The sequence below is a fragment of the Calonectris borealis genome, chromosome 1, assembly GCF_964195595.1.
Source record: "Calonectris borealis chromosome 1, bCalBor7.hap1.2, whole genome shotgun sequence".
NCBI lineage: Eukaryota > Metazoa > Chordata > Aves > Procellariiformes > Procellariidae > Calonectris > Calonectris borealis.
The window spans coordinates 208,594,367-208,602,131 of record NC_134312.1 but is presented as its reverse complement, the minus strand read 5'-3'; positions in this window follow the sequence as shown (position 1 = coordinate 208,602,131).

The following is a 7,765-nucleotide window of genomic DNA, read 5'->3' as shown; positions in this document are numbered from 1 at the left end:
GTTTTCTACTTCCAAAAGCAGCAAGTGTAGAGACACTTAATAAAAAAATGTTTTTTTCATGCCCATTTCTGGTCAGTGGGAATTTTTCCTCTCTCTATAGAGCAGCAGGGTAGAGGAATTCAGGCTGATTTCTCCAGGTTTCCATCTCAGATTCTCCAGAGCGCAATGAATATCATAATAATACAAAATTATTCTTCATGTTCGACATCATTCCCGAACGATTTGCCTGTCTAACTCATCACGCCGATCTCAGCTGCCCACTTTCTTTTTATGAGTTCTGGGAAATCAAAACACAAACCAATTTTGCTTTAGCAATCGTAACTACAACCAGACAAGAAACAAAACATGTGCGAGTCCTTCTCTCTTCCCCATCAGGTTTAGAAGAAGCGTGACTGGAGTTAATGGAGTAACACCTGCATTATATCTACTAGAGTAAGCCAGAAGAGAATGAGACCCATGATATTTACTCAAAATTTTACATGAGTGATCTGTTTTTGACTCTGTTAAACTGAGTATGGACCCAGCTATGTCATGTCAAAAGTTCAGTGCTAAACTGAAAGATGTATCTGCTTAAACGTGCAGCATTGCACTGGTTTCATTAAACTGGCGCAACCCTGGTGCACATACCTCTGACAAGAGCGGCTCTAATGTAATTTGAGGGTCCACACCAATTTTTAGTTTATTCAGATTTAAATGGGTTGAACAGTAGAACTTTGCCAATCTGACGTGTTTCGGTTTAAGTGGGCTGAGGACATCTGCAGGCAGGTCCCGGCCAGCAGATGCAGGAGGTTGTGCTTCTCAAAGCATGGCACTCGCCCGTGCGGTCTCACCGGAGGAGGTCATCTGTTTGCAGCCGAGCTACAAAGCTGCAGCTCCTGCCTTTGAAGCAGCCCTTAATGAAGCTCCGAAGTAAAGCAGCTGGAAAAACCGGTACAGTCCCTGCAGACATGGAGCTGTAAAGAAAAAGTCAATTCTGAAGCTGAGAAAGTGTGAAGTGTCTCTGAACTGAAACTGAAATCACTGTAAAGTGATTTAAAAGATAATGCAAGGAAAAGGACTGGAGAATGGAGAAAGAGGACAAAATGCACGTGTCAGACAGACAGAGACACAGCTGTGCTACAGAAAGAAATGCTGTCTTCCACCCTATCGGTCAGCAGCAGATGACTTCAGGTTTATTAAAATTACCTTCTGCTAATTGCAGTCCAGAGAACAGCCACAGTCTCCCACTTGCTTCTTTAGAGATTTGTGGGTGACTCAACTGAAATGTGATACTTTGGTTTAATGGCAGGCAAAGGAACATCATTTTTCTACCACACCAGGCTCGAGGGAAGCGTTTCTCTCTGGAGCCAGCTGCTGCCTTGTGCAGATGATCCACGGCATGGAGCATCCCTCTGCCACGCTCACCGACACGTCGGTCTGCCTGAGCACACCAGCAGTAAAAACAGACTGAGGAAATACCCAAAGGGAAAACACAGCGCATCTAAATCTCCAGGAGAAAATGAGATTTGCAGAATGCCATCTTTTCCTGGGAAAACCCTCAGAGCTCATCAGCATGCTTTACCTAGCAGGCATGGGAGGGGCACACACATGCCTAATTTAGCTTTGCAAATATGTCAGTGGGCACAAGATGGAAATCTACCTGAAGTTTAAGAAATGGAAAGAATTTAGAAGATCCTGACTTTTAAACACAATCCAAAGCTGCCTGTAGGGGCCCCAGCTCCAGCCCTATAACTCCTCAAGCACAGGGACTGCAGGGAGTGGCCGCTTTCTACCAGCTATGGCTCATCTAAATGGGTCATTTGAGTGCTGGTGTCAGTGAAGTGAGAGGGAGACGCAGCTTTTGAGGGTGATTCAGCCCATCCCAAGTCAGGAATTTGGTGTGATTCATGTCATCCTGAAAGTAGGCACGTGGGATGAATTTTACAGCTTAAATCAAGTGAAGCTAATCCCATCCGTGTACCCCTTCCAGATTAGAAAGCTTTGAAAGTAGTCCACAGTTGTAGATCTGTTTTGAGTGGGAATCATCTCCCCTCTTTAGGACATTCAGAAATCGGATATCCAAGTCAGAAGTAGTTGCATTGGCTTGCTTTGTCATCAGCAGAGAAGAATGGGCACCGCTGGAGGGAGATTCATCCGTTTTAAGAGAGCTAGCAGGCCGGTTGGCTGAATCATCCTCTAGAAATGCTCACTGCCTTCTGTTAAGGCAGGGCACTGTTAACAAAAACTGCTTAAAAATAAGAAAAAAAGGCCTTTTGGGAATAGAGAAAGTATTTTATGAGCTAGAAATACAGGGGTTTGCTAGCAGGTGAGAAGCTGGGATTGATTTGGTAGTTGCAGATGTACTGCTGGAAGCGCTCGACAGAAGCGCAGTGGAGGTTAGCCCAAAGCTGCACAAATAAAATCCCACAAGTTCTCCAATCTCGGATGAAATAAGGAGCGTGACTCCCAGAGTACTCTGAGGATGGGACTTCAAAGACTGTTCAACCAGGCTATTCGCGCAGTGTTGGATGCAGCTTCACAGGGTTGACATCTGAGTCGAGGTGTCTACCTGGGAGCTGGCTGTCTAGCCCTATATATATATAGATAGATAGATAGATATACACACACAGAGAGAAGTCAAATGGACTGACATGGAAGGAGCTGCTGAAGCTCACTTTACACTCCAGCATACAGGTTGAACAGCAAAGAGATGAGGATGGTTGCACAAGAAAGACTAATTTTCTCCACTGAAAGCACTGGGTTGGTCGGTGGGAGAAGCTGCCATACTGCACCATATGTAATTACCATGTGTAATTCATGTTGCCATATATTCCAGGCTGAGTCTGTGCTTCTGCACTCAGAGTTAGGGATTTATGTTGGTAAAAAAAGCAAAGCAGTTTTATCTGAAATAGGTATTTCTGTATCAAAAGCTCATTGGCATGTGGCATAACAATTCAGTTTTGTGCCCAGGTACTGTGTAGTGAAGCTGGTGGGAGGTGCTGGTTGCCCTATCACTCAATAAATGCATTTTTGTTAGCTACACGTTAACCTATGTGTAGGTAAAAATGGTGTATGCTCTACTTTTATGGATGATGTGGTGTTAACTTGGCCAAAGTTTTCCTAGCTTTTTATTATTAAATTGCATGCAAAATCCATATATAGCGATCAGAAATGACAGAGCGCTGCATACTGAGCAATGAGGAACTGTCATTGTTAAAGTTGCGTATCCTTTGCCCTCTTCTACATCTTGCTGGATGAAGGGTTTGGGGTTTGCTTTTGTATTACTCTTAACACAAGATTATTGAGACAGCGCTACAGCTTTAGATATGCTTGTAACATCTTTTAAACCTAAGTAATTGTATTAATTTGTCATAGAGCTCTGTAATTTCATAATGAAAGAAGACAAATTAAAGCATATTTGTTTCTATTGACAGAAAATACATATTATAATCCTTTTGAAAAGCAGACAGACTTTTCAGATGCAGAATACACATAGATGCAGTTAATTACACAACCAATGTTCCTGCAAAGTTATGCTTCATTTATTTCTGAGTAGTCCCTTTAATTTTAATTGGCCTACATGTTAAAATAAAATTAAGAACATGAATGTTTGCATGTCACAGCCTTAGGGGGCCAGTATATACCAGCCAAAATGTATAATACAACTTAGTGCTGTATATATGGGTTATGACTGCTCTTTTAAAAATAGGGGATGGGGCTGAACTATTTAAACTAAAAGAGAACATAGGCTTAAGAACAAATGGACATAAACTGCCCATGAATGTATTTAGATTGGAAATGAGAAGAACGTCTTTAACCATCAGAAGGTGAGTATATCCTTCTAATAGGAAAAACAGATATAGAGGATGAAACTAGCTGTGAGAGATACCTTGGTTGGTTTAGCTCAATCTCATGATGCGATTCCTTGTGGCAGACAGCAATGGAGTATGATGACCCAGGAGCTCTGCTCCAGCCATCTTCTGGTTCTAGTATAACGTAATGAGTACTTTTTATGTAAATAACCTCGAGTTATTTAATAACAACAAGTGCTTGGATCCATGCTAATCACCAGCAAGCTCATTACGTTCAAGCACTTCAACATGAAAGCTGTGAGGTAGAATCAGGTCCTCTTCTGCAGAGGTAATTGGGCCGGTGGAAATGACTGATGACCTTCAGTGACTGCAGCGGGAGGTGGGAAGATGAAGGCGCTTGCAACGTGAGCGTAAGTGGCATCAAAGAGAACACGTTAATCAAAGGAGGAACAAAAGAGGGCAGAAGAATGATTGATCTGAGAACAACACTGCGTCTTGCTCATCAGCTGGAGAGTCAAATTGCAGCAAACAACCTCAGCAGTTACACACAGTGAAAGGTGGTTGTGAAATAGGTAAATTAATGTTTAGAATGCACAAGTAGCAACATTGGAAAGAAAATGAAAGTGATGGTACCTGATCCTTGAAGATGTCAGGTGTTTGTACCCCAAGAGTGAAACATGGGCTTTTCTGTGGAAAGTATTTGAATTCTGCAATGAAAATGATTCCAGATTTTTGAGAAACACATCAACCCCTGATGTAGGGAGCATATTATTCCCCTGTGCAGTGCTGATAAGAACCCATCTGGGTTTGGTGGGGGGGAACCTTGAACTTGAGCTTCCCACATCCCATGGGCACGGAAGACCTTCACAAGCTGAAGCTATGGTGATGATTTTCCTCAAGACAGAGAAATTTGGACATATTGTTAGCAGCCCTTCCACATATCCAATAAATTTGATTAAAATCTGAAAAAAAAATCCATTATACTAATAATAAGCTCTACAACTTGTCAGCCAGATTACAGTAGTGTACTCTTAGGCATCATTAATGTCAGAAACAAGAGGCTGGACTTGAGTCCTTCTCGGCTCCACTGTCTTTTGGTATTGGCACGGGCTAGGGACAAGTCCTGAGAAAGCAGTTAAGGGTTATCTTGTTATCATGGTCTGGCTTGGAATTAGCTGCTTCCCATGGCTGCCGTTTCACCAGCTGTTTGGTGGCTGCAGAGCTATTCCTTGAGGAAAGCAAACAGATGGCTCTTGCCTTGCACCAGAAATGCTCCAGTCTCTATTATTCAGGTGCCACACGACTGCAGCAAAACAAGGCAGTGCTCATACAAGACACTACGCTCAGAAACAGAGAGATGCTTCTTCTGGTCATGTCGAACGTGGGTTCCCACGACCTCCATACTGAAGGTATGTGAAAACTCAAGGGTATTATTGCAATAGCTTCCTGGGATGTTCTTCACACAAGGAATAGAGAGGGCTTTGGAAGAATCAACAAGGAATCAAGAGAAAAAACCAAAACATCCAAGATAGAGACCATAAACTAGAGAAGCCATTTTCTGTAGGTACTGAGGTTGTCAAAACCAACCTGAATTGCAATTACACACCTACAGCTTCCACCCACCTCTACAAACGGCAGATAGACTTGGGATTCAGAGACTCTTCTTGGATTGTGGAGTTTCCTCTTCATTTTTTGGGGGGAGCTGCCTCTTTTGTGACTGTTTTCCCTTCCTTTCCTTTGGAGGTACACTCCTCTCGGGGCTGGGCTGGTCGGTGAGAGCTGCAGCATCCCCTGGAGAGGGGACATGGTGGCTGCAGGAGGCTCTTGGGGGAGTCTGTGGGCTGGGAACTGCTCAGTGTCACCTCCCCACATCACCGCTATGTGGGGGGCATCTTCGTCACCCTGCAGCCTTCCGCCCCGACCAGCGGAGCAGGAGCAGCAGCTCCATGGGGCTGTGTGATTTCAGGAGGGGTCCCCATGGCCCCGCCACGGGCAAGCCCAGGGAGGCTGTTTGCTTTTGTGCCGCAGCAAAGCATGGAGCACCTTTCTGGGGGGTTATTTTTGAAGGGGTGACACGGCATAGCAGTGGAGCTGGTGCAGAAACTCCTGACTCCATGCCCTGCCTTGGGGCGGGGGCAGGAGGTGGTGCTTGGGGCGGGAGGTGGTTGCAGGGTGCTGTCTCTCTCCTGCCAGCCTGGCGGTAGCTTTCCTCCAGACCATTTTAGGACTGTGCTAAACCCCTAAATTTAACCAGTGATGTCAAAGGCTCCTGTCAGCTCCCTGCACCGAGTCCTGCGCCCACTCACGCCGACATGAGCCAGGAATAACTCCACCACCACGTAGATTTGAATATCATCCCAAGCAATGCTGCCCGATGCCTCTTTTCATAACACAGACCCCTGAGCCATCGCTGTGCAGGTGGAGCAGCACCAGAGCTGGGGGGCAAGGAGACACTGGGGCTGGGCAAACTTGCCGCAGGAGCACTGGATACGGCCAACGGGGTAAGGAGAGACCTCTCAAGGTAAGCTGGCAACGGAGCGGTGTTATTTATTGATCCAGCGGTGCCCGGAGAGCAGGCGTGGGGACGGCTGCGTTTGGTTTGGCTGCTGAATTGACAAATTGGAGGAGGAAAGAAAACCCACTCCAGTGTGGATTTATATGGATGTTACTTTTGTTGTTGCTGGTGGTTTTGTCATAAAAACTGCAAAGGAAAGAGAAACTTTTGTTCAAAACAAAATGTTGGATGGGGCTGCAGATGACTGTTTCCACTTTGGGTGCTGGTAAAGGAAAACAAGGGAAACAAAGGGCTCATTGCATAAAAATGCTGGGAGGGTGGCAGCCCCCCATTCACCCCCGCCTTCCCTTCCTGCCCCCGAGAGGCAGCGGTGCAGCACCCCACCAGCGTTCAGGACACCGACAAGCTCCCGCCCAACCTCATCCCTGAGCCGCCCTGCGAGGTGGTGCCCAGAAGGGCTTTCCTAGGAAAAAGCGTCTGTTTTCAGGCAGAATTTGCCAGTCACAGTGGGATGGCCTTTCTCATCTCATTACCTCACCTCATTACATCACACCAAGTAATGTCTCCATTCGCCCCTCTCTTTTGGGGGAGCACGGTGCTTGCAGCTGGGCAGATGTTTAGCAGAAGACAGGCCCCAGTGTGAAGACCTTTCCCCCACCAGTTTAGAAGAACTGGTGAGCAGGACAAGCTGAGAGAAATGGGAGTTTTGACATGAAGGTGTCATTTGTGAGGATGGACTCGTTTGGTGCTATTAGGGAAAAGCCGTCAGAGCCACGTGTGGTGTTTTGCTGCCTGGGCAGGACATGGGTGGGCAGAAGGCTTGAGCCGAGTGAGCACAGGACAACCATCACCTCCGCATTTCCGTCTGGCCGCAGGCTGTTACACACCCGCCGAAGCCTGTAGCCCTTCTCATCTCCCAGAGCCAAGTGGCAGAGAGCAGCCACAGTGTGGATGGTGCAATCTTGGCTCAGGACACGCAGACTTCATGGGAAACATGTGGAGAACATTCCCTGGGAGTAAAACAGCCTCAGCTATGGCTGGGAAGAATGTCTTTTCTAGCTTTATCCTCTTTCCCCAACTTCTCAGGAGGACCCAATCTCATCTTTATATTTTTTGATTTATTGATTTCGTTGGGAAAAGAGTTAGAGCCCGAGACTGTAAGCAAGGGGTTAAGGACGTGGGAAGCTCAGGTCTGAGATCCGCGTTTGAAACAGGCCATCTGCGGTCCCACTGTCGCCCTGCCCTAACCGCTAGCTGCCGGTGCCTCCCAGGCAGCTTTTCCACACGTGGACTAAAAATTCCAGCCTGAGAAACTTTTCCTGGCAGAAGTTTTGTTGAAAGTGGTAGATTCCCGAAATGAGGGAAAAAAAAAAAAGGATTAATTGATATTTTCCAGGGAAATATCAATTTCCCTGGCAATTGGGAGGCAGCGGGGTGGGCGCAGGGGCTGCGGGAGCTG